General features: G+C 41.7%; 1 protein-coding gene across 9 annotated transcripts in view; it reads left to right on the top strand.

The window, feature by feature from the left end:
- Positions 1–24,423, top strand: part of LOC105489073 (talin 2) — a 452,478-nt gene that overhangs the window by 222,672 nt on the left and 205,383 nt on the right. For 3 of the 9 annotated variants that reach the window (XM_011753714.3, XM_071101242.1, XM_071101243.1), the window contains one exon: positions 17,431–17,570. The exons of the other annotated variants lie outside the window; for them this stretch is intronic. The gene's annotated coding sequence lies outside the window, so the exon portion shown is untranslated. The remainder of the gene's footprint in view (positions 1–17,430; positions 17,571–24,423) is intronic. 9 annotated transcript variants of the gene reach the window in all.

The following is a 24,423-nucleotide window of genomic DNA, read 5'->3' as shown; positions in this document are numbered from 1 at the left end:
CATTTTTCCACAGAGCCCTGCTTTCTTTTATTACAAAAAAGATAATCAGAAGTCAAGATCTGAGTACTAAGTATGCTTTTTGCTATTGGATGTCACTCATCCTTGACTACCTCAATGGACAGAGTTAAGGAATTCCATTGATTCTTGTTATTTACAGTAATTGTTTTATTACAGTAGTTATATTCTGTAAAGGCTCTTCAAATACTGAATTAGCAAATAGTTTGTAGGAGAAATACAGGCTTGAATTCCTGTAGGACTCTGGTCACAAAATTTTTCTCAGCCAGTCAATACATAATCTTGTTTTATGTGTGTTTCTATTTAAAGATACCTTACTTAATATATATTGTTGATTCATTAACATTGAATTCATGGACAACAGCTTGAACAAAACTTAACACATGCATTTTCTCTGTAAGACACATCACAGCCTCCCTCTGCTTAGGAACGCTAGACAGCACCTCAGCACTATGTTTAGGGGCCGTTTTAGACAGCACAATCAACAAAAGGCAGAAGATGCAAAAAGCTTGGCACTAAATAAACTGTGAAACGGAGACGTTTAGGAGACTGAAACAAGAAAGCAGAGTGTTGCTGGGTGACCTCGAGCTGGGAACATGCAAGGCTGGCAGCTCAAATGTTTTGCTCTTCTGCACTTGTCCATGAGGGACTGCAAATGTGCCAGGAGTATTGATTTTGGGCTCACAAGTAAATTTTAACAAGTGGATTTGCAAATACGGGATCTACAAATAATGAGGATCACCTGTGTATCTCTGTATGTGCACACTGCTGCAAGGTGCACACACAGGTGTGTCTATCTTGAAACCCCTGATTCACACCAATTCTTCACAGTCCAACTTAACACGATGGGCTTCCTTCTAATTTTTCCCTTTTCTGGGCCACTGTGGCACCCCCTCCTGCATCCCTTGCTGGCACCTGCCTGATCCTTTCCCACCTGATGGCTCTAAGCCTGAGTTTCTCAGTAAGGGAAGAGTTGGGGGCAAGAAGCGAGAGGGATGTGATTATGTCTTATGATGACATTTATGTTCTAGTGTGCTAACTTAAGATAGAGTGATATTAACATATTTATAAAGCCTCTTTGTATCCTCATAATTTAAAATAATGCAAGTATCATCAAAACTAAGAAAAAAATGTTTAAGCTGGTGAGCGCAATGATTGAAAAAAACTGGCTTTATGCTACTGGTTTATGGCAGTACCATGCCACCTGGGAAACAAACACCTGCTGTTTTCTCTAGGCTCAGATATGGATGCTGGGTGTCATAAGAGTGTCAGGAGTATGTCCCTGGCTGGGAGATCCACTCCTGTTGAGGTAGCCTGCTTCCCTTGATAGACAGTAGTCCCCAGAGGGCAAGGGACTGTGTCTGATTTATTCAGTACTGTGTCCCCAGGGCTTGGCATATGAAGTAACTGGTGAACATTTGGGGACTTGACCACATCCCACCAAGTGGTTGCCCAGTCTCTTTCTGAAGTCCTTTCTTTTTCCTGTAGTACCTCTTTTTTTTCAGTTTCTCTAGAATCTCCTATCCTTCCTTCCTGCAGGAAACCTTCCAGGCCCTCACTACCCAGAGGGATCATTCTCCCACAAGTTTCTGAAGCCTTCGTAGAGATTTTGTAACCTAGTAGCTAAGACCATCAGCTTTGGAGTTACCAGAGCCACATTGGGTTCCCAGCCTTACCACTTACTAACCACATGGTCAGGAGCCTGTCCTGGAACCTTTCCCCAGTCAGTTTAATAATCTGTAAAATGGAGATAAGAATAATGGCTATCTCATGATTTTTGTGAGGATTAAATGAAACACCATTTTGGAAGGACTTAGCAAGTGGCTGTACATAGTGTTAGCAAAGATGTCAGTGGCGTATAATTATTATTATATGAGACTATACGTGTCATGATTTTATGTCAAGTACAATCCCTTTCCCCAACTTGATGATAAACTTCAAATTGGGGTAGAGACCTTGTTTCCTACTTCTTGTTTGTATCTAAACCCCCCGCCCCTGGCATCCACCTGCCCACCTCAGCCTAGTACAGTGCTTTGCAGCCAGTATTAAATATGTGTTGATTTGTCATTGAACAATCTTCCTTCACTCTATGATTCTTCTACCTGTACCTCATCTTGCTAATAGAGCAATTTCCTTCCCTTTTGTCGGAGCGCTGGGGAGATGCTGATTATTTTTTCCAGCCTTTCTTCTTTTTTGGTTACGAATCAATATTCTGTATGCCATGGTCAATGTCACAGTCTGCTGCCTCCAGGAAGTGTTGTTTTCCTTGCTTTCTCCTTCATGCAGATGCTATCCTTGGTCCCTATTGTACTCTTAGGCTTTCTGTAGACAAAGAGGCGTCTGCACAATTGCCCTCTGTTTTTACCCTTTCAGAACTATGGCAACAAACTCCCACAAGTTTTAAAAACACAACAGATTGCTGACCTGGTTATCTTGTAGCCCTGGGGGTCTTTATGGTAAGGCCTTTTAGTAACTGGATTGTGTTTTGTGAAACCGTAGCAGTCTGAGATACAGTGAATAATGAGCCTGCTTGCTTGTGAGATTTTTTTCTTGTTGTCACCAGAAAAGCAATTTGTTAAAAATAAGCCATGTTCTTTGAAATAATGCCCCTCACTTCTGAGGACTGACTTCTGCACTTAATAGGTGAGATATGCTGGGTTGGGTTAATCAACATCTATTCTGTCATTGCTCTGATGATTTTATATGATGTAGAAATGTTGTATGAATTGAACATTTGCTCTGATGCTTTAGTGCAAAAAGATATTCCAGGGCTTATTAAATGGTCTCTTTCTTAAAGATTTGTAATCCATTATCTTTGTGGTAGAACTGGAAAGGAATGCTAGAGATAGTTCACAGGATTATTGATTGTAAAACAAACAGCATTTAGGAATGTATAACTGGTATACATTGCTGGGAATACAGGTGTCCACCACCATGCCTGGCTAATTTTTGTATTTTTAGTAGAGATGGGGTTTCACCATGTTGGCCAGGCTGGTCTCGAACTCCTGACCTCAGGTGATCCTCCTGCCTTGACCTCCCAAAGAGGATAGAGGAGTAGTTAAGAGCTAGGGCAATGTTCAGACTTCTGGGTTCAAATCCTGGTCCTAGTAGCTCAGTGACCATGGGTAATTTATTTGTCCTCAGTTTTCTTGCCTGTAAAATGGATTTGATGGCTCAATTTTAGTATCTACCCTTATGGGCTTGTTGTATGGTATTTACAAGATGGATGGAATACATAGATTCAGGTATATGGTAAATACTCAGTAAATGTATTTCGTTCTTTTTGATCTATTTTGATACTTTTATTATAGTCTGTGTTACAGGGAGAGGGCAGAAATTAAAAATACACCTTTATAATTATTTAGAATGGTCAACTTCTGTCCAGTTCCTAGAAAGTAGACAAACCTGTACTTAGTATATGTTGCATGGACAGGGCATCCCATGTCCTATCAAACACTCATACAGCTCTTGTGGAGTAAATGGAACTCGTGTACACTGCGGGTGAGAATGGAAAATGGTACAACCTCTTTGGGAAACAGTATGGCAGTTTCTTCCAAAAATTAGTCATGCACCTATCATGTGTCCTAACGATTCTGCTTGACATTTACCCAAGAGAAATACATAAGCCACATCCTTGCAAAGACTTACACGTGAACGTCCAAGGCAGATTATTGGATACATGCACTCTTTACCATGAGCTTTATTTGTAATAACCCCAAACTACCCAAATGTCCATCCACACGTGGAAGGATCGAGAAATCATGTTGTGTCTGTTCAGAGGACTAAGACTAAGCATGAAAGACAAATGATCTATCAGCATACGCAACAAGAGGGATCAATCTCAAAATAATTACGCCGAGTAACAAAGCCAGCCCCCCCCCCCCCCCCCCCGCCAAAAAGAAAAGAGTGTATACTATATAGTTCCTTTTAAACAAAATTCTGGAAAAATGCAAACTAATGGATAGTGACAGGAAACAGATGAATGATTGCCAGAGGAGAGTGGAAAGCAAGAGCTGAGGGGAAGCTGATTTACAAAGAGGCATAGGAAAACGTTTGGAGCTAATGGCTGTGTTCGTCAATGTGATTATCAGGATGGTTTTACAAGTATATACATATACTGAAACTTACTTGTGTTCTATAAATACGTGCAGTTTATTGTATATAAATTATGACTCAAAAAATGAGTGCTTTTAAAAAATCAGGCTTACTGTACAAAAAACCAATAGGATTTGCTGTGCTGCTATAGCTCAAAATTTATCAGCGAATTTTCATAAACATTTACTGAATTATTAGCTATTTTGTTTTCTTTTGGAACTTGTAGCGATTTATTAGGATTTTGGGGGAACGATACATCCAAGAGAATTTGAATTAAAAACTTTTCTGTCTTTTGATCAAATCTTCTGTGGCAGGTAAGGGATTTTGTAATCACTGCACTGACTTTATAATTAGTCATTACAGCATCAACTATCCTAAAAGTTTTTGTAAACTTTCAATTTTGCTGCTTGTGTATCTAAGTGGCCCTCTACTCTTTAAAAAGTAAACACACACACACACACACACACACACACACACACACACACACACACACACACACACACAGTTTTCTCACTCTTTCCTCCCTTTCCATCTCCCTATCCTGCCATCTCTCTGCTCAAAAGAACATTCATTTCTTCGTTGTAAAAGGACTGCGAAGGAAGCCACGTTTTTTGACATGACTAGATTTATAATTAGTGCTAAAATAATTGTAATTTTTATTGAGAGAAGTTAAAACTGAGAATTGTAAAAAGTTTTAAACTAAAACATAGGCATTTACGTTTTGACCTAAAAAATATGTATGTCTTCAACATATGTCTCTGAATGTGTTTCTTATGACTTCTCCACCATCTTTCTGTCCCAATTGACTCCTGTGCTGTAGGGTGTACAGTTTTTAGTTTGTGCAGTGGCAGGATCTCAGCTCACTGCAGCCTCCGTCTCCCAGGTTCAGGCGATTCTCTAGCCTCAGCCTCCCGAGTTGCTGGGAATACAGGCGCTCACCACCATGCCTGGCTAATTTTTATATTTTTAGTAGAGATGGGGTTTCATCATGTTGGCCAGGCTGGTCTCGAACTCCTGATTTCAGGTGATCTGCCTGCCTGGGCCTCCCGAAGTGCTGGGATTACAGGCGTGAGCCACTGCGCCTGCCCTGTTTTGGGTTTCTTTAAAGAGAAATGTGAATTTAAAAGATATTTGAAAAGTCATCTGACAATAGGCTTCTTTATACTTAAAAAAATTCTCTCAATCTATTGACAGATGTCTGGCCCTCACCTAATTTGGCAGTAATTTTCTTTTTTAGCAATGCACACAAAGCATTGTATTGAGTTTTCATAGGATCAGCAATTCTTTCTTTTTGCGCTCATACTTCTTTAGCCCATAGCATTTTTAAATATGCAATTGCACAATAAATACAACTGGTCTGAATGGGTTTGAGAACTCACTACTATAGCAGGCCTACCATGTAATGGTGAGTGCAGCCCACACGCTGAAGAATGACTTTTAATTTGGCAAATTGGTTAAGCAGAGCTTGATTATGAGATTGTCTACTGTATATGCCTCTTGTAGGAAATCAAAACACAGCAAACTAGAAATCATTTGTAAAGCCAGATCTTAATACAAGGTACTCTTAACATTTAGGTAGATTTTCTTTTAGTCTTTTATGTGCATATGCCCGTGTGTATGTGTGTAGTTTACATCATTTCGTATCCTGCTTATGAACAAAGCAGTGATGGATATCTTGGAACATAAACACTCGCGTTTATCTTTATTTATCTCAGTAAATTCCTAGAAATGAAATTATCAATCAAAGGAGTCTCATCATATTTATGACCCTTGAATAATATTGCCATATTGACTGCCGAAAATGTGGTGCCTCTCTGGAGGGGACTGTGTGGGTTTCTCCGTATTTCTTGCCAGCATGATGAGTGTTCAGACTCCTGCTAAGATGATAGAGAATATCTTGTCTGGATTTGTATTTGGAGGATAAACTTTTTTTTGTATCTATTTCCTTGCCGTTTGCGTTTGTTCTTTTGTGAAATTTTTATTACTGTCCTGTAACTATTTTTTATCGTGATACTTGTTTTATTTTTTTACTAAGCTTTTAAGCTCTAGATAGTATCTCTGTGGTACATGGTAACCTTTTGTCATTTTCTGCAAAAATATTTTCACAGTTTATTACTTACCTTTTGACTTAACTTTACCTTTTCACGTTTTCTCTTGTGAAACCTCTTTGTGATTTTCTCTTGCACTGTTTTTACTTAGACCTTTCCCAGTGTGACTATGATAGTTGGGTTATACGAATGCACGTATGAACACTGTATATGCTCTTATGTCATGTCTGTTTTATTTGTCTGTCCTGTACAGCCTGAGGATGTAATTATTTTTGGCTTTATAAGTTGGTATTACTGTCTGGCAAACAAGTTTCCATCTTTTCAACAGTTTACTATTTTCAATACATTTTCTTCTTCTTTCTTCTTGTTTGGGAGACAGGGTCTTGCCCTGTCACCCATTCAGGAAGGTAGTGGCTTGATCATGAATCACTGCAGCCTCAACCTCCTCACCTCAAGCGATCCTTCTGCCTCAGCCTCCCAATGTGCTGGGATCACAGGCATGCATCGCTGCACCTAGCCTATTTTCTTCTGAAATAAGTATCTCCAGATGGAGTGTAGCCTAGGCTCCTAGTCGTGGTGTGAGTTTCTCCCCAGCTTTTGTATTCAGTGGGTAATTTCACTGGGAACCTCACGTGGAGTCAAGAGAGCCTTTGCTGTCTCATCTGGACATTTGTCTGTTTGCTTCTTAACATCATTATATTCAACCTTTCCTTAAAAAAAGTGTTTTCGTGGTCGCTTTTTAAAAACGTAGTTTGAATTGCCTTGTTAGTCTCTTATTAGAAAGCATTTGATAAATAATAATTGCTTTCTCAAATGAGCAGTGCAGAGATTACATGTTCCTGCCTGTGACTGGTGTGATCCTTGCCATCTGGCCTGGCTCTGATGGAGTGGAAGGTGGTGTCTGCATGCGTGTCTTCATGCAGGATTTTCTAATAGCTCTAATAGAAAAAGAGACCGCCATGCAATGCTGCATGTCTGTAAAACATCCCTGTTGGGGTTTGGCATTGAATGCAAGGCTTCATGGAGCTCAGATTGTTCAGAATGTCCATTAAAAATCACAGTGCATAGGCATTCTCAGGAGTGGGGTCAGCTGCTTTCTTTTTTGCCTGTCATCTTTATGCATTTGGAAAAATTGTACAGCAGCTGACACATGTCCAAGCAGAAGGCAGAAGTTAGCCAGGCCAAGTCTGTTTTGCCACCTCTGCATTATGGGTGAGACCAGAGGGTCCGTCTGAAGATGACCACAGTGACTTTGGCATGGGCTGCTCCTGGAACCATTCCTTGGACTCCTTGGTGATCACTTTCTGGTTTTGGCATCTCAGTCTGGCCCAGCGATGTTGATGTTTTACATTCCTAATCTGATATGCCAAGGCACTCACCTATCCTTGATTGCACGTTTATAAGGAGCTATTAGCAGACAAGAAACATGACTGTAACAGAAGCGGGGGTTACACTGGCCACTGTCACCCTCTTTCTTCTGCCTCTGTGAGCTCCCTGTTTTGGTGGTCACCACCCCGATCAGAGATGCCATCTCATAAGGCCTCAGCCCCGCTGCCACCCTGCACCTCTGATTGTTGAATCAGGTGCCATGGCAGCGCCTGCCTATTTGAAGTGTCTGCTACACTGAGTGGCTCTCTGTTGGAGTTTCTGTTCTTTTTGCTTTTTGCTTCTAAATCAAATGCATAGAAGAGAAGGAGGTTAGTGCTGAAGATGTAAAAGAAGGAATTTATACCTTCTGATGTTTAGGAGAAACATATTCTGTAGTATTTAAAGTATGAAACTGGAAGCAGAACTGTAGTCTTCCAGTTAAAAATTCCTTTCTGAAAAGAAAGAAGACTCTTGAAGGAAGCTTGAGCTATCCAAGTGATTCATCATTCAGGCAATTTTTTTTTTTTTTTGGTAGAGACAGAATCTCACTATATAGCCTAGGTTGGTCTTGAACTCCTGGGCTCAAATGATCATCCTGCCTCGGCCTCTAAAAGTGTTGAGATTATAGGCAAGAGCCACTGCGCCCAGCCTCAGGCAATTCGTGAGATATGTGTTTGGTTTCTTCAATAATAGCCAGGTGGATCATAGTGGCCCAAGACCCTGGGAATTATTTTTAGTGTTACATGTGATTTGGAATTTAGTTTGAAAATTGTCTCCTATTCTTTCATCCATTTTTGTTTAGGTATTCTGTTCAACTTCACTGACTATTTTCTGGTACAAGATTTGTAATGTTATTTTTACCTAATTCCTCTCTTCCCACTCTACACTCTTCCACGACAGAAAGTCTGCCTGGCGGAGGACACCTGCACTTGTTACCCTGAGTTGATGACTGAAACTGTGGACCCCTGAGTATTAACAGAGGACTCAGTGGGAGCTCCTGGTCAGAGGACTTGGATGTTGTCATTGTGAGCTGTTTGTATGTTAAAGGGCTTCTGCGTGTGTTTTGGGGAGGTGATCATGAGACACAGATTTTCACTAAAGCCGAGGGTACCAGCCAGGTACTGCTTGTCATGACTATTACACTGATGAGGGCGTGCGTCTCTGTCCATCCCCTGGAAGAAGGAATGACAGCGTCAACGGAGCTGAGTGAGTCAGACCTTTGACGGTTTCCTTCTTAAAAATGCTTTTAGTTACTATGAAGGTGGTTGATTCCTCAAGCCTAGAGAATTTGCAGATGTGTAAGGGTTTTCTGAAGCTTTCCAGTTTGTTTCTCCTGATGTGTTGGTTTTTAGAGTGAAATATTGTGCTGGAGATGTTGAAAACCTTCTCTGGCTTTACGTGTACAGAACAAAGGTTCAGTTAGAAAATGTGCATTGTTAAAATGGCTTTCCTTCTTGAGTTGCTGCTAATGTTATAAGCTAAACTCACACCATATAAACTCGTTTATGGGATGGAATAGTTGTGCCTTTCATTTTTGCAGAATAAGTTGGAAAACAAATCAGCGTTTCTGTCTGTGGCCTGTTCTATGCCCTGTTTTCTGTTCTCAGTTTGGATTAATTTATGTTGCTTGGAGCTGAAATGTTTTTTTTTTTTTTTTTAACTAAGCATAGCAGTGAATCTAGGTTTTATTTATTTATTTTTTTTCTCCTCAAAACAGTATATATTGGCTACAAGTCTTTCTTGGATTGGAGGTGAAAGGAGGGAGGCAGTATGCATGTTTTTTCTGAAGAATGCCACTTACTTTCTATGTTTGGCTCTAACAACACAGCTCTGCTCTGTTAGAGAAGAGTGAGGTGTTGGAGAAGCTGCTGGAGTGGCCATGCTCATTCTCATAGTTCACCTCCAGTTTCTCTCCTTAGAGGAGCTAGCACAAATGCTGCATCCTCCAGTTTGTGAGAGCTGTATAGATGGCATTCTGCATCTTTATAATTCTACAGAAAGTTTTTTTTTTTTTTTTTTTTTTGAGACGGAGTCTCGCTCTGTGGCCCAGGCTGGAGTGCAGTGGCCGGATCTCAGCTCACTGCAAGCTCCGCCTCCCAGGTTTATGCCATTCTCCTGCCTCAGCCTCCCAAGTAGCTGGGACTACAGGCGCCCGCCACCTCGCCCAGCTAGTTTTTTGTATTTTTAGTAGAGACGGGGTTTCACCGTGTTAGCCAGGATGGTCTCGATATCCTGACCTCGTGATCCGCCCGTCTCGGCCTCCCAAAGTCCTGGGATTACAAGCTTGAGCCACTGCGCCCGGCCCCTCAGAAAGTATTTTTATATCAAGAGAACTCTTGCCATAAGAGCTTCACTCAATCTTTCATTAACAACTCTAGCGGGTTGAGTACTGTGTCCCACCTGCCCCCTGCCAAAATTGTGTCTGCCTGAAACCTCAGAGCGTGACCTTATTTGGAAATAGTTTTTGCAGGTATAACTAGTTAAGAATGGAGATAAGATCATAGTGGATTAGGGTGGGCCTGGAATCTGATGACTGGTGTCCTTGTAGGAAGAGGAGAGGCCACACAAACACATGGAGGAGAATGGCAGGTGAAGACGGAGCCCCCCAGAAGCTGAAAGGAGAAAGGAAGTATTCTTCTAGAGCCTTGGAGGGTAGCGTGGTCCCACTGACACCTGGATTTCAGGCTTCTGGTGCCTCTAGCTACGAGAGAGCAAATTCCTATTGTTTTAGGACACCACATTTGTGGGTTTTTGTTTTTGTTTTTGTTTTTTTAAAGCTCTGGGTAACTAATGCAACAACCAGTCCAAAATGGCAGAGATTGAAGGTCAGTCTCCCCTTGACCTTCAGCTTTAGGTATCCCCAGTTTATCTAGGTTTTATTTTTATTTTTAGAGATGGAGGTCTTGCTCTGTTGCCCAGGCTGGAATGCAGTGGCCTGCTCATGGCTCACTGCAGACTCAAACTCTCAGGCTCACGCAATCCTCCCACCTCAGCTTCTTGAGTAGCTGGGACTACAGCTGGGTTCCACCACACCAGCTGTTTTTTTTTATTTTTATGTTTTGTAGAGACAGGATCTTACTATACTGCCAAGGCTAGTCTCAAACCCCTGGCCTCAGTTAATCCTTATCGAGGTTTTAAACTGCAATGTTTATAATCAGTGCAGCAAGAATTCCCATGTGCAAAATGTTCCTGTGTCTGGTGCACCTTTCATTTTAATTTGGTCAATATATAAGCAAATTTCCCAGAATCCTATACCACTGGAAGAAGTTTCCATGGTCTTTAATCTGAACCTTTGGAAATGACCTGCCTACTGCTTTTGTTGTTGTCAAAGTGAATTCATTCATATATTCATACTCATACTCATATTCATACTCTCTCTCTCCCTCCCTCTGTCCCCCACCTCTCTCTCTGTCTCCCTCCCTCTCCCCGCCACCAACACCTTTTTCTTTTTTTCTCTCTCTCTGTTGCCCAAGCTGGAGTGCAGTGGCATGAACGCAGCTCACTGTAGCCTCAACCTCCTGGGCTCAAGCAATCCTCCTACCTCAGCCTCCCTAATAGCTGGCACTACAGGAGTGTGCCATCATGCCTGGCTAATTTTTTAAAAATTTTTTTGTAGGGACGTGATCTTGCCATGTTGCCCAGGAGGTCTCAAACTCATGGGCTCAAGCGATCCTCCCATCTTGGCCTCCCAAAGTGCTGGGATTATAGGTGTGTACCACCACATATGGCCCCAAAGTGAATTTTCAGATTCCTGAAACCTGCCTCTTACAGCACCTTGGGACTTAAGGAACGAACTGTGTCTATGAAGTATTATATTTATTTGTTTACCTTTATCAGCACTCAAAGATTCAGGTTAGAGCATCAACAAATTTGAAAGCCTTGCAAAGGATGCAGGATGGTATTGTACGGCCGTGTCCTTTGGAAAGTTTACTGGGAACCATAGCATTTGGGGCACAATATGCTAGTTCACACTATTAGGGTGAGTAGAAAGTAAAGTCGATACACAGATACTGAGAGCAAAAAAAAGAGCATCTTTTAAAGGAGAAATGATTCTCTTGGTCAATAGAGATACATACACAGTATCTTGCTGGCATTGATTCAGGCCCTCCAACTTTGTGCCCCCAGCCCTGTGTTCTCACATGTGTACTAGAAGTTTAAATCCGGATAAGTTCAGGCCCTCATGCTGTGAAACTCAATTGCGCAGCAGTGATATGTGGCAGAGGTACTTACAAGGTTGAGAAATGTTACTGAGCTCCTACAGTCTTGCACTTCAACATCATGTTATTTGTCCATATTTGTTGGAACAGGGTCCCTCTTATTTGCTGTGACGAGCTCCCTGACCACGACGGGGTTGGCCCAATATAAATGGAACATCATTACTCTGCAGTAGTTACTAGTAGCTCTTGCATTAGCAGGTACTAAAAAAGAATGGCGAAATGTGGGAGATTTTTCCACACAGAATTTCTAGCTAATTCTACCAAAGGGTCCCCCCAACACAGATGGCCTCAGGACCTCGGGACATAAAACCAATTTGGAATGGAGAATCACTCTGCTAGTGTAGATGTCATTTGTGCACATTTAGGATAATCTTGCTGGTATCCAGTAGAAAAAAATCATGCTCTCCCATGCTTCCCAGGCAGTGCCATACATGAGCCAGGCTTTTCTTGGTCTGAAGGACTAAATCCTGGGGGGGTGGGGGGGGTGGTTGGCGGGAGGGTGGTGTGTGCAGAGGGAAAATTACCAGTTTGATTTACTCTTCAGAGTAATCCTGTGCTTTGTAGGCCTTGGTAGTATTAATGTGAAAGTGATTATTAATCTTAATTTGGAAACTGAGGATCAGAAAATTAAAATGACTCCCTCCAGGTGATACGATGAGATAATTAGTAGAACCTTTTGAGCTACAGAAGGAAAGAAGTGGAAAAGGGTGTAAGTGTGTGTGTGTATCTGTAAAAGTTGGGGATTTTGCGGGGGGATGGTTGCTGCTTTCAGCCATGTAGTTGCAAATTTGGAGGGACTCCTGGTCCAGACAAGTGGGGAATACCTGGCACCCAATCTCTTTCAGTCCAGTCTGTAGGGTGGAAACTGATGTGTGATCTGTCCTGTTATGTATTAGGCACTTGCCCCTTGATATTCATGAAGGGGACACAGAGACAACCGTGACTCTCCTCTCTGTCCTGAAACAACTTATTATAATTAATATGGATTAAATAATTTTTTACGTGTATTGACTGAAAATTTTTATACATCCTGTTCATAATTTAAAAAATGCAGACATGGTGTTTTATAATCTGTCTTACACATACATTCACTGAGTTAAGTTGCCTTATTCTTATTTAATATATACGTTGATTTTGTTTTGTTTTGTGCCTAAGTCAGTGATAAAAGAGAGAAAAACTGCCTTGGTCCTGCACTGTGTCATGGAAACTCCAACTTTATCTTAATAAAATAAGAGAGAGTTTGGGTTTCTCTTGGGCCAGTTCTGTATCTGTAATGACACTCTAAGCTGTCGACATAGCATCCATCACTGCCCAGACCAATTGCTCAGAGCCCATCGATGTTGCCCATCATCTGTCTGTGTGCCCCGCACAGCTGGCCCTGAGTGCCAGCCTGTCTTTCTTACTCCAGCCGACAGGGCTAATCAGGGTGATCAGCGTGGCCTCCAGTCCTAACAGTGTAGTCACTAAGTGGATTTACTTTGCTTAATATCCATGTGGAGTAACTGAACGGGCAGTGGAGATTTTAACTAAGTCCTGTACCGATTAATCTGTTTGGGAATAGAAAAGAATGAAACATTACTGTATCCATAAAAACAAAAGCTCTTTGGGACAGCACATCCTAAACCAAGTGTGTGTTTATAGGTAGTGTAGCACTTTAGAATTATTTTTCAGATGATTGTCCATGGCTAAGCATGAAGGGAGCTATTGGTTTGACATGTGCGGGAAATCGTTGAAAATCTCATAGCTCGTAAGTCAAAGAGAAAGGTAGTGTCTCTTACATAGCTGATCCAGTGATCTAGTGATGGGTTCATCTACCAAAACCAACTTACATTCATGAGCATACTTTTGCAGTATTGCTGAGATAATGATTCTAAGTTTACTCTGTGGTTCTTAAATGAAATCATAGACCTTTATGGAATGAGAATGCATCGTACCTAAATTAAAGTTTAAATCATAGCTAATCTATGTCATCCCAACTGAGATCACCATTTGGTATTGACAGTATTCCCTGGAATTACTGTTAACATTTATTTGGCCCAAAACTCAAAACATACATTTCCTTCTAATCCTTCGTTTCTTAGCAAGTTGATCATTATCAGATAGTTTTCCACTTGATCCAGAACCTATTTCCCTTTGGTTTTACTGTTTCTTTTAGGTTTATGTATTTCATTTGGAGGTGAGAATAAGTTCGGTGAGATAGCAGAATATGAGAGAAAGGCATATGGACTCTTGGTTTTGGAAGATGAGTTGCTTTGTCATTCCATTGAGGAGTGACCCGTTAAACTCACTGCTGAGGTCAGATCTGCCCTTAGTTGGTTCTTTGCTTTAGATACTACTGTACTTTTTCCTTTTGTTGTCAACTGCATGATGGCTAGGATTCAGGATTTTCACTGTATCCTTAACTGCAGAGGAGCACAGGGGATCCAGTGCCTCACATGGGCCTGACGATGGGCCTGCTCCGAGTGGTTTGATAATGGAGCTACATGTGAGTTTTGTATTCCACTCAGAAATAATATATTAGTGTTGGTTTTAAATGGCCAATTAACTCCAATCTTCATTAGATCCAGGAAAATCCATGCTGTTTGGCTTGCACCTTTGCAGGCTCTTTGCATGTGGTCATGTTTTTTCATATTTGTACCAAGTTTGAGAAAATTAGTCTTAGCTGGCTTGCAATATTATTTTCCTGATGGATTTAAAAGTTACGTAGCACTGCCAGAAGTTCCCTGCTTCTCAGCTGATAGAGTAAGCCACCACTGCCCTTCTGACTGAATCCCATCCTGGGTCCCTACAGAAGGACGGAGTGTTCTGTCCCTGGGAAGCCTTGAAGTGGGAAGGTCTCATTGGTGATAGGATACGTGAGTGTGCTGTTTCACAGCTTTGTTTCAGGAGCTTCGTCATTCATTGTTGACATTGAAAGGCATAAGATTTTCTCTTTTAGGTGTAGATACGAAAGAAAATATCCCAGTTAAAAGACAAGAGCAGAGAAGGAAGAGATAGATAAGCTTTGATGGTTTTCCTCTGCTTCTTTGTCAGGTTGTCTTAACACATTTTTCTTAAAAGCACTGGAGTGCTGACTTAATTCCTCAGTCGTCCATTCTGTGATGTCAAAGGGGTGTGGGGGTGTCTGTGTGTGCGTGCACAATTATGTACATAAGCACATGATGGCACTAAGGGCAAAGAGAGTCTTGCTTTAAAAAGTAGGGTTAAAGACTAGTAACACCATATCAGTATGACAGCTACTGACCAAATAAGAAAAAAAAAATGCAGCTAAGAACAATTAAGCCTGTCTTAATCAGAGGCTATTGCCTTGGTTCGCTGGAGCATGGTGACCTAAAAGCTGCTTGTACTAATAATGTCTTAGATTGCTTTCACTTTCTCTTTTTTTACTTTTATTTTTTGACTGCCTGATGGGAATGTTGTTGGGCTTTCAGGATGACTGGAGGATGCAGGGGTGTGTGTTGTCATTGTGCTGGTAGTCAAAGCTGATGTAAGGGTATTGATGGGGGAAGTGGCGGGAGGACCCATCTGCAAATGTTGCTTGCATCTTGCAAACCACACATAACTGTGGGGCTTGGTTCTTCACTAACTGAATGTGCACATGGGGCTTCAGACTATGACTCAGGCCCATGACCTACTTTTCTGGTTACTCAAGGCTGAGTGAACCCTTTAGGAAAGCTTGGCCAAGGTGGAGTCATCTTGATCACCCCTGGAACCTTTCAATGCTGTGGCCAGTTGTGGAGTCCCCTCCACTAGGGTATGGTTGGACTCTGGTGGCTGCAGTGTAAGCTGAGGGTTTTTTGGTACCAGAGACCAAATTAATTCATCCTTATAATTGAATTAAAGGTAAGAAGGCATAGGCTGTGGTTACAGCAAGAAATATGGGGATATGCCTTTTGCTATGAGATGGTCTTGGAGGTTTCTGCATCCATGCTGTTAGAAAATGATGCTGCTACAGAGCCAAGAGGAAGCCCGCAGCGGCTGGGAACAGTTAGGCTACTGCACGCAGGCGAGGGCAGGGGGAGGACGGGAACTCCCGCAGCATATGTGTTGGGGGCTGAGGGTGAAGCATGGGTTGATGCCAATGGCCAGAGTAGAATTTTAAATGGAACCACCTGTCTTTTTAGAGAATAAGACTCTTTCAAATCCAGGCATTTGTGGGCTCCTGTGTTGCCAGCCTGGCTTTCAGACTGTGCTCTGGTGATATTATTTTGCTGAAGAAGGCAGAGATCTGAGTGGGCAGATGGGAATGGATGCTGGAGGAAGAACTGTAGGCCCACTCCTGTGTGAATGTGCAATAGAGGGAGGCTGGGGTTGTTGAGGCTATAGGTGGGGTAGGGCCCGAGTTCCCTATGAAATCTGTCCTAAATCTGTCCTCAAACACTAGGCAGATGCCACCTTCTCCCGTGGGCCAAAGGGCAAGTTTGAGAGTCTTCCTATACTCTTGACTTCAAGCCATTCATCTTAATGATTTGCAAGCATTTGGGATTATGGCACACACAACGATATACATGACAGATTAGCAAATGTAGGTACATAGAAGACATTTTAATAGGAGCTGGTCTTGCATTTGAGGCTTTTCAAATTGTTAACTTTCAAATAATTTTATAGGTCAGCAATTCTATCTTGCATTTTCTGGAGTTGTGTTCTCAGTGCTTAGGAAAATATAAACAGTTATGTTTGTTGCTTTTCATCCAGTTGAACAAACAAAATAAAAACCAAAAATAGGTATTTCAGGTTCATTTTGCCTGGAATAATAGCATAAATAGTTTACTGACATCTGCCAGGATGTGATCTCTCGCCCCCTGGAAGATTATAGTCAAAGACCCAGGCGGGCCAAAGCACTGTTGATTTGAGTATGGAAAATGAATGAACATGCTCACTGCCACCCTTCATTATTTTCTTCCCTAATTGTAACATAATATCCTGAATCCTTTGAGACACTTGAACACAAGAACCTGAGACTGAAGTTCGCATTTTCCGTGATCTGGGCAAGCCAGCCGGTAGGATGTGCACCTTAGACATGATGGCATGGGCTGCTAGAAGGCCACTCGGACATCACCTGGTCCTAACCATTTAGTTCACAGAGGAGGAATGTGAGACTCCAAGATGATAAATGCCTTGTCCAAGGACACACAGCTCTTATTAAGGGGCCATTTATTGCTACTTGGGAGGTTACAAAAGTAAGCTTTTAGTTGGATCAGATATCTGTGTCTACCGGTGTGAGGTTGACATATGCATGAAACTGAAGATGGCATAAATTGTGTTTGCTGGATGGTGGACACAGAGGGAAGAAACTTGAGGAGTGTAGGGTTAGTTGTAGCGCAAGGACGAATACCAAGGTGTTTCCTCTTGGCAGATATCCAGTTACATTACCATAAGTATTTTAAACTCTGCTCAGCTGAAATAGGATTGTAGCTATATTGCGGGGGTTGCAAGGAAGGGCTAAGGTAAGTGCTCATGATAAAAGAATCAAGGAACGTCTTGCTTTTTGCTTGCTTGTGCTGGCCACGCCTTTATTACACATGCCTTTTAAAATTTCATTATCACTGAAGGCTAATGCAGTTGTAGTAGTTAGGCCATTTTGTTTCTTGGCAAAAGAGAATTCTTAAGGGGATGATCCATCCTCTTGGATGTGCAGGAAGGAAGGTTAGATACTAAATTTTCTCTATCGTTCTGCCTTTTGGTAGGGTGGAATTATACCCAGACACCTCAGTTGCTTTCATCAGGAGATGAAATGATAGGTGTTCGCTTTCTGTCTTGCTGTCTCTTTGTTGCTCCTGATGGAGGGAGTTGGTGAATTTTGGGAGCTAGCCAAAGAGGGAATTAGGTAAGTATAATCTTTATTTGTGTTTTTTTTACCTTATATTTAGAATGGTGACATTTAACAGTTGTAATTATCCTTGAGATAAGCAAAGAGATTCATCATACATAGAATTATCTTGTGAAATGTTGATTTGTGCTTCTTACAGGCTAATATAGAAATTGAACTGCTGTGTGTGATACACATTATTTTAAAAGTCGAAAGAGCAGTACTACATGCAGGCTGAGGGTTTTGTCTCTTAGCTATACTAGAATTACCTGTATTTGTTTGAGTTTAAAAATTGGTTATTATGCAGTTACATCATTTGGATCAAGTATGTTAATTTTCTTTACCTTTTCTGATTTCCCCATTTTTTCTTTTTTCTTTTCTTTCTTTAAGAAAGCATCTTGTTAAAACTTCCAGAATGAGTGATTTTTATTAGGCAGTTTTGGGTTTGCTTGTTTTACCCTCTTAATTCTTTCCAGGTGGGACTCATGTTCTGTTTCCTTTGCCTGTGTCATGTGCACTTTTAGCATTGGAATTCAATCCATTACGATTCTAATTATGCTATGAATTTCATTTTCAATAGAGAAAATTACAAAGAGGGCAAAAATCACACAGGGACTGTCAACATGGGAAGCAAACATTCTCCTTTTCTAGAGGCCCAGTATAGAAATCAGAGTTTCATAATTGTATTGACATACATAGGTTCTTTAACTGAGAAATCTAAGATTAACAGTAATGCTAATTGATGGTTTTTGCTCTATTTAAATCTCATATTGCAGTTACTTAGTCTTGGTAACAAGGTGTGGACTATAATTTTCTTTCTCCTTTACTAGTAACTCACTGTGTAATTCTGGGGTAAGGCTAAAATGGTTGTAGTTTTAAAACTATTCATGTACCTATGGGGGCTTCCCTGCCCTTTTAAAGCAGCAGATTCAGATTTCACAGTGTAGGCATCCCAGGGTGGCTTGCTTAGGCAAAAGCCCAATTTACACAATGCTTTTGAAACAGGAGCAAAAGTCGTAATAATACTAAATGCTTAGAACATCATATATAGCAGGCCTTCAATAACGTTTCATTGAATTAAATGGAGTTATTATAAACATGTATGAATTATAGTAGAGATCATATGCCTTTTCTAAGCCTATGCTAAAATAAAGACCTTTTTTTCAGAGAAAGATCTATATTTTAAGCCTCCATTTTTGACCCTCATAATTAAGATCTAGGATTAGAAGAAGGGGTGAGCATTCCTGTGTACCAAGCAGTTCTGAGACCATGCACTGGAGCAGAAGGTTGCATATGGCTGGCAGAACCAGAGCAGAGAGTCCTGGCAACCTTATGGGATTTGGTCATAAAATGATATTGCACTGTACCTTCTTCCACTCTAGGTATTCCCTGCCCTGATACCTGCAAAGTTTTCCCAGATAATCCTGGAGACTTAACCTATTTGACGGCATAATTCCCAGTTTTCTATTTTATTTATCAGAAAATTTGGTAGTGGGTCTGGGCACAGTGTCTCTCACCTGTAATCCCAGCACTTTGGGAGGCCAAGGTGGGAGGTACGAGGCAGGAGGATTGCTTGAGTCCAGGAGTTTGTGACCAGCCTGGACAATGTAGTAAGATCCTGTCTCTAAAAAAAAAAAAATTAAAAAATTACCTGGGCATAGTGGCACACACCCGTAGTCCCAGTTACTTGGGAGGCAGAGGTGGGAGGATTGCTTGAGCCCACTCGAGGTTGCAGTGAGCCATAATCACGCCACCACACTCCAGCCTGGGCCACAGAGTGGGACCCTGTTTCAAAAAATACAAATAGCCAGGCGCAGTGGCTCATGCCTGTAATTCCAGCACTTTGGGAGGCCGAGGCGGGTAGATCACGAGGTAAGGAGTTCGAGACCATCCTGGCTAACATGGTGCCACCGCGTCTCTACTAAAAATACAAAAAATTAGCCGGGCGTGGTGGTGGGCGTGTAGTCCCAGCTACTTCGGAGGCTGAGGCAGGAGAATGGTGTGAACTCAGAAGGCGGAGCTTGCAGTGAGCGGAGATCACGCTACTGCACTCCAGCTTGGGCGACAGAGTGAGACTCTGTCTCAAAAAAATAAAAAAATAAATAAAAATAAAAAAGGAAATTTTGGTGGTGGATTTCATTTAGCCTCTGCCACTTCTTTGGTGTCACCAGCTTTTTGTGGCCTTAGATAAAATAAATGAGATAAACATTGTGTGCCTGGCACATAATGTGTGATCAGTACATGGTGATATCATTTCTCTGTGAGATAGTGCTTCCATGTCAGCCATCTGTGGCAGTTCCCACGTTATACTGATTCCAACTTGATTCTTCTCCTAAGAGAAGAACCCTAAGCTGAGCTTCAGGAGGTGTCTTGGTGTTACCTACTGTGAATTTTGTTTTTAAAGCTTTTTATTTTTGACCTGCGCTTTTGTGTTGATATCTGTTAGTTTTGTGTGCTTTTCCCCCAAATGAGGTATTTTCCAAAGTTGTCCTTACATTCCAAGGTAGGGCCATGTAAAGCGAAGCCATGAGCTCTTGGGGAGTAGCAGTTTTATTTTGTCTGCAAGAGTGTGGCTCAAATGAAGTGTCAGTAAAATGTTAGTTCCCTTTAGAATAATTGATATACTGATTTTCCATATTTTCTGCTAATCTTTTGAAATATGTGTTTTTGAGTTCATTTTGTTTTTGGGACCCAACAAAAGGCAAATATTAAACTATTTAAAAATAATTAGGATAAAGCCTCAGTCAGCAGTTAAAACTGAGAGTCCTAATACATTGAAGCTTTTTAAAAATCCCTTAGAAAATATATGAACATTTTAAAGGTAATTGAGGGCGCCATAGATCATTTTAACATCCTCTTCCCATTGTTCTTAATCTAGAGAATCTCTTCCGTGTCTTTAAAGTCAGGAAATTATCTTTTTTGTTTATTTGGTGGGGTTATTGTCAGTTGTATAGCATATATAACAAGAGCTGCCGGAATGATCTTTTGTAACACTGTAAAATCACATCTGCTGTCAGAAGTAGCCATTTTGTAACTATTGGAAAAACTGTGGAAATATGGCACCAACTAATCAACATTTTTGCTTATTACTAGGTTGGCTATCACTTGGAAAGAGGACAGGTCATTTAGGTAAAGCCAGAGTTTAGATATCAGAAGAGAGATCCAGAAAACCAACTTGGGTTTTAGACTAGATGACCTCTCAGGTACCTACCTTCCTTAAACGTTGTCTAGGCTACAACCCGGTGAGAAAGTTGAGGAGGGCCACTCAGACATTTTTGGTGCTGAATGAGGACTTGACTCCCTGAGATTTTTGCTTTTAAATACATCCCACTCTATTCCCACTGGCCCTGCGGTCAGACTGGTGGGACTTAGCCCTAAGAGCACATACCTCAGAGGAGGAGGAGTGCCACAGACGTGGGCATCTCATCACAGAGGAAGGTCTGTGAGCTGCCACTCTCCAGCGGTCCAAGGCTGGGTTTGTTTTGACATTGATTTTTTATTTCTGTTACTGCTCTCTGGAGGTATATCACAACAAGATTTAATGAATGATTTTTGGTCTGCATTTATTTGATGCATGACCTCGTGATTTGAGTTCCACCATTACCTTTTTTTTTTTTTTTTTGCTTTCTGATTATGTACCACATAACTAAATCAATAAAGAAGAGAATGGAGGAACAGCTCTGTTTAACATTTCAGGGTGATGGAGTAATGCTGTCTATAAATATTTATATTTTTCTGAGAAGATGTCTTTTTCTTTTTGACATTCAGACGAGTTCACCAAGAGATTCATCACTAAAGAGAGGGGGAGGAGTGTGGGGGGGAATGAAAAGACGTCTTCCCCCCAGTAAATTTCTAGATGTCTTTCAAAAGGTAAATAGAAAAGAAGAAAACTCAAAAGAGTTTTTCATTTGAATAAGTCATTTTTTTTCTAAGGCATTGGAATACTCAGCTAGCCTTTTCTCACCCAGAATAGTAACAACTGGGGGAATATGGATATATAATCGAAGGATCCCCAAAAGCAAAATAGACTCTGTTGGCTTGCAGCTTCCTATGAGTTCCATAGCTTCTCATACCTCCCAGGTTGCAGTCTCTCTCTCCTCCTTTCTGCCTCCTCTCCTTGTCCTGACTTCAGCCTTGTCAGAGCCAAATCACTTCCTAAAGGCCCCACCTCTTAATACTGTTGTACTGGGGATTAAGTGTCAACATGAATTTTGGAGAAGACACATGCCAACCGTAACAGAGGAAGCTTGCTCAGTGGATTCTTAAGATGCCGTCTCTTCTCTAGCACAAATAATCACTCATCCATTATTTTTTCAGGTTTGATTCCTTCCTCCCTCCCTTCCTCCCTCCCTTCCTCCCTTCCTACCTACCTCCCTCCCTCCCTCCCTCCCTCCCTCCCTCCCTCCCTCCCTCCCTCCCTCCCTTCCTTCCTTCCTTCCTTCCTTCCTTCCTTCCTTCCTTCCTTCCTTCCTTCCTCCCTCCCTCCCTCCCTCCCTCCCTCCCTCTGTCTGTCTTTGCCTCCCTCCCTCTTCTTTCTCTCTTTTTCTTTTGTTTTTTGGTATAGACGAGGTCTCCCTATGTTTCCCAGGCTGTTGAACTCCTGGGCTCAAGCCATCCTCCTGCCTCAGCCTCCAAAAGTGCTGGGATTATGGGCATGAGCCACCATGCCCGACCTTGATAGTTTCATAGTGAGGTATTTTTTAATAGTCTCCTGTCTAGAGATGATGATAAAATCTGTCAACCTCAGTTTCATCGGGAGCTGTGGTGACGTGAGAGCCCACAAGGATCACAGTAGGTGCAGCCATTGGACCACCAGTAAGAGAGTGGCTGCGAAGTCTCTGCGGGCACTGGTTAGAAGTTATGTGTGCTCTCCCCTGATCTTACATACAAACTTACTGTTGCAGCTTTGTAGACAGCCCCTGCCACTGCTTTTAGGCAGTCAATGATAATAAACAAGTAGTTAACAGAGGATATAGTCTCGTTCTGGGGGCTAGTGCCCCTGTGAGGGGTGGCGTTAAGGTTGAGCAGCTCTTGCTTGTGCTGGAGGCCATTTCTGTTCTGACTAAATCTCACCTGCTTAGGTCTTGCCTGGGAAGGTCGAGTAGGCCCTAGAATAATCTCAAAGTCCTTCAGGAATCTCAAGGACTCCTAATGACCTGAACCCCTAGAGGTGTGACTTCATCCTAGATTCACTACATGTTGGAAGGATTTTAGTGATCAGCGTGACCTGGCTCTTACTCCAGACTTGTCACCCTGTACTGCTTGCTGCTTTCCTCCTCAAGCCCTGTGGAAGCTCTCGGAGGGCAAGGCAGGGCTCCTCTCTCCACAGGCAGCAGCTAGTCTACTACATGGCACCTGCCAACTCTCTGTGCGAGTTGCTGTGAGAGTTTAAGCCACGTGAATGCAAGACCAGCCTTATTCCATCTTGTTTATTCTCCTGAAGTAATCTGTACAGTGTCCTATGCATTATAAGTTATTGATAAATGGATGTAGATTGACCTGTATCCTTCCCCTAGGCCCAGAATCTGAACCTTACCCTCTATATCCACAAAATACTGTGCCCTAGATATTTATGTCTGCAATTTGAGGTGGTTGTACTGAATGTGGAGGGAGACTCCACAGAGGTGCTTCCCATCCCTTTTGATATGATGGAGGGGCGATCTGACAAGGAAAAACACTATTTGGTTTCATCTGTATTAGAGTAACCGAAAGTGGGCTTGTGTTGCAGTTGAATTTATTTATTTTAATTCCAGTATAACGAAAGCCAAAATAAACAGGAAACAAAGTATAATTCTGCCACTCTAACAAAATGCTAACATAGTCTCTTTCCTACTTGGCTGGAAGCACCCTAAATTCTATGTAGCATCAATCATATCCTATTCTTACAGATAATTTTCAAATTGCCATGTAGTTTTGTTAGGTGGTACAGTATGGTGGTATTATGGCAAGACATGGGCCCTGGAGGCAGATATACCCAGGTTAGAGTCTTGTTCCTATCATTTGCTAGCTTTGTGACCTTGGGCACAATATATACATATGCATGTGCATATGTCATTGCCTACACCAGCACCTGCATCTTTGCTTATATTTGTTTATTTGTTTTAGAGATGCTGTCTTGTTCTGTTACTCAGGCTGCAGTGCAGTGATATGATCATAGCTCACTGCAGCCTTGAACTCCTGAGCTCAAACCATCCGCCTGCCTTAGCCCCCAAGTAGCTAGGACTACAGGTTCACACCACCATGCCTAGCTAGTTTTTATATTTAAAAAGTTTGTGTAGAGACAGAGTCTTGCTATGTTGCCCAGGCTGCTCTTGAACTCCTGGACTCAAGCACTCCTTCCACCTAAGCCTTTGAGTCAATGCGATTATAGGTATGAGGCCCAGCTGTGCCTATATTTACATATTCACACACGTTTATAATTATTTTACTGATTACCACTTACATTTAACTGTACTACTTGCCATTTTGTGTTAAAAGAACTATATTTAGGCTTATTGTACTTATTAATATCCTAATTGGGCCATATTTAGCCTGGCTAAATAGATTAGTTTGCCAGGGCTGTCCCCTAACAAAATACTACTAATTGGGTGGCTTAAATAACAGAAACTGATTGTCTCACAGTTCTGGAGGCTAGAAGTTCAAGGTCATGGTGTTCCATCTGAAGGCTGTGAGGGAGGGATCTGTTCCAGGCCTCTCTTGTGGCTTGTAGATGGCCATCTTTTCCTGTCCTCTTTACATCATCCTTCCTGTGTGTTTGTGTCCAAATTTCTCCTTCTTATAAGGACAACGGTCAATTTGGATTATGACCTGCTCTAATGACCTCATTTTAACCTGATTGCCTCTGTAAAGGTGCCATCTTCAAATAACGTCG

Source organism: Macaca nemestrina, chromosome 7, assembly GCF_043159975.1.
Source record: "Macaca nemestrina isolate mMacNem1 chromosome 7, mMacNem.hap1, whole genome shotgun sequence".
In the NCBI taxonomy this organism is placed as follows: domain Eukaryota; kingdom Metazoa; phylum Chordata; class Mammalia; order Primates; family Cercopithecidae; genus Macaca; species Macaca nemestrina.
This window is presented reverse-complemented; position numbering and strand designations above follow the sequence as displayed.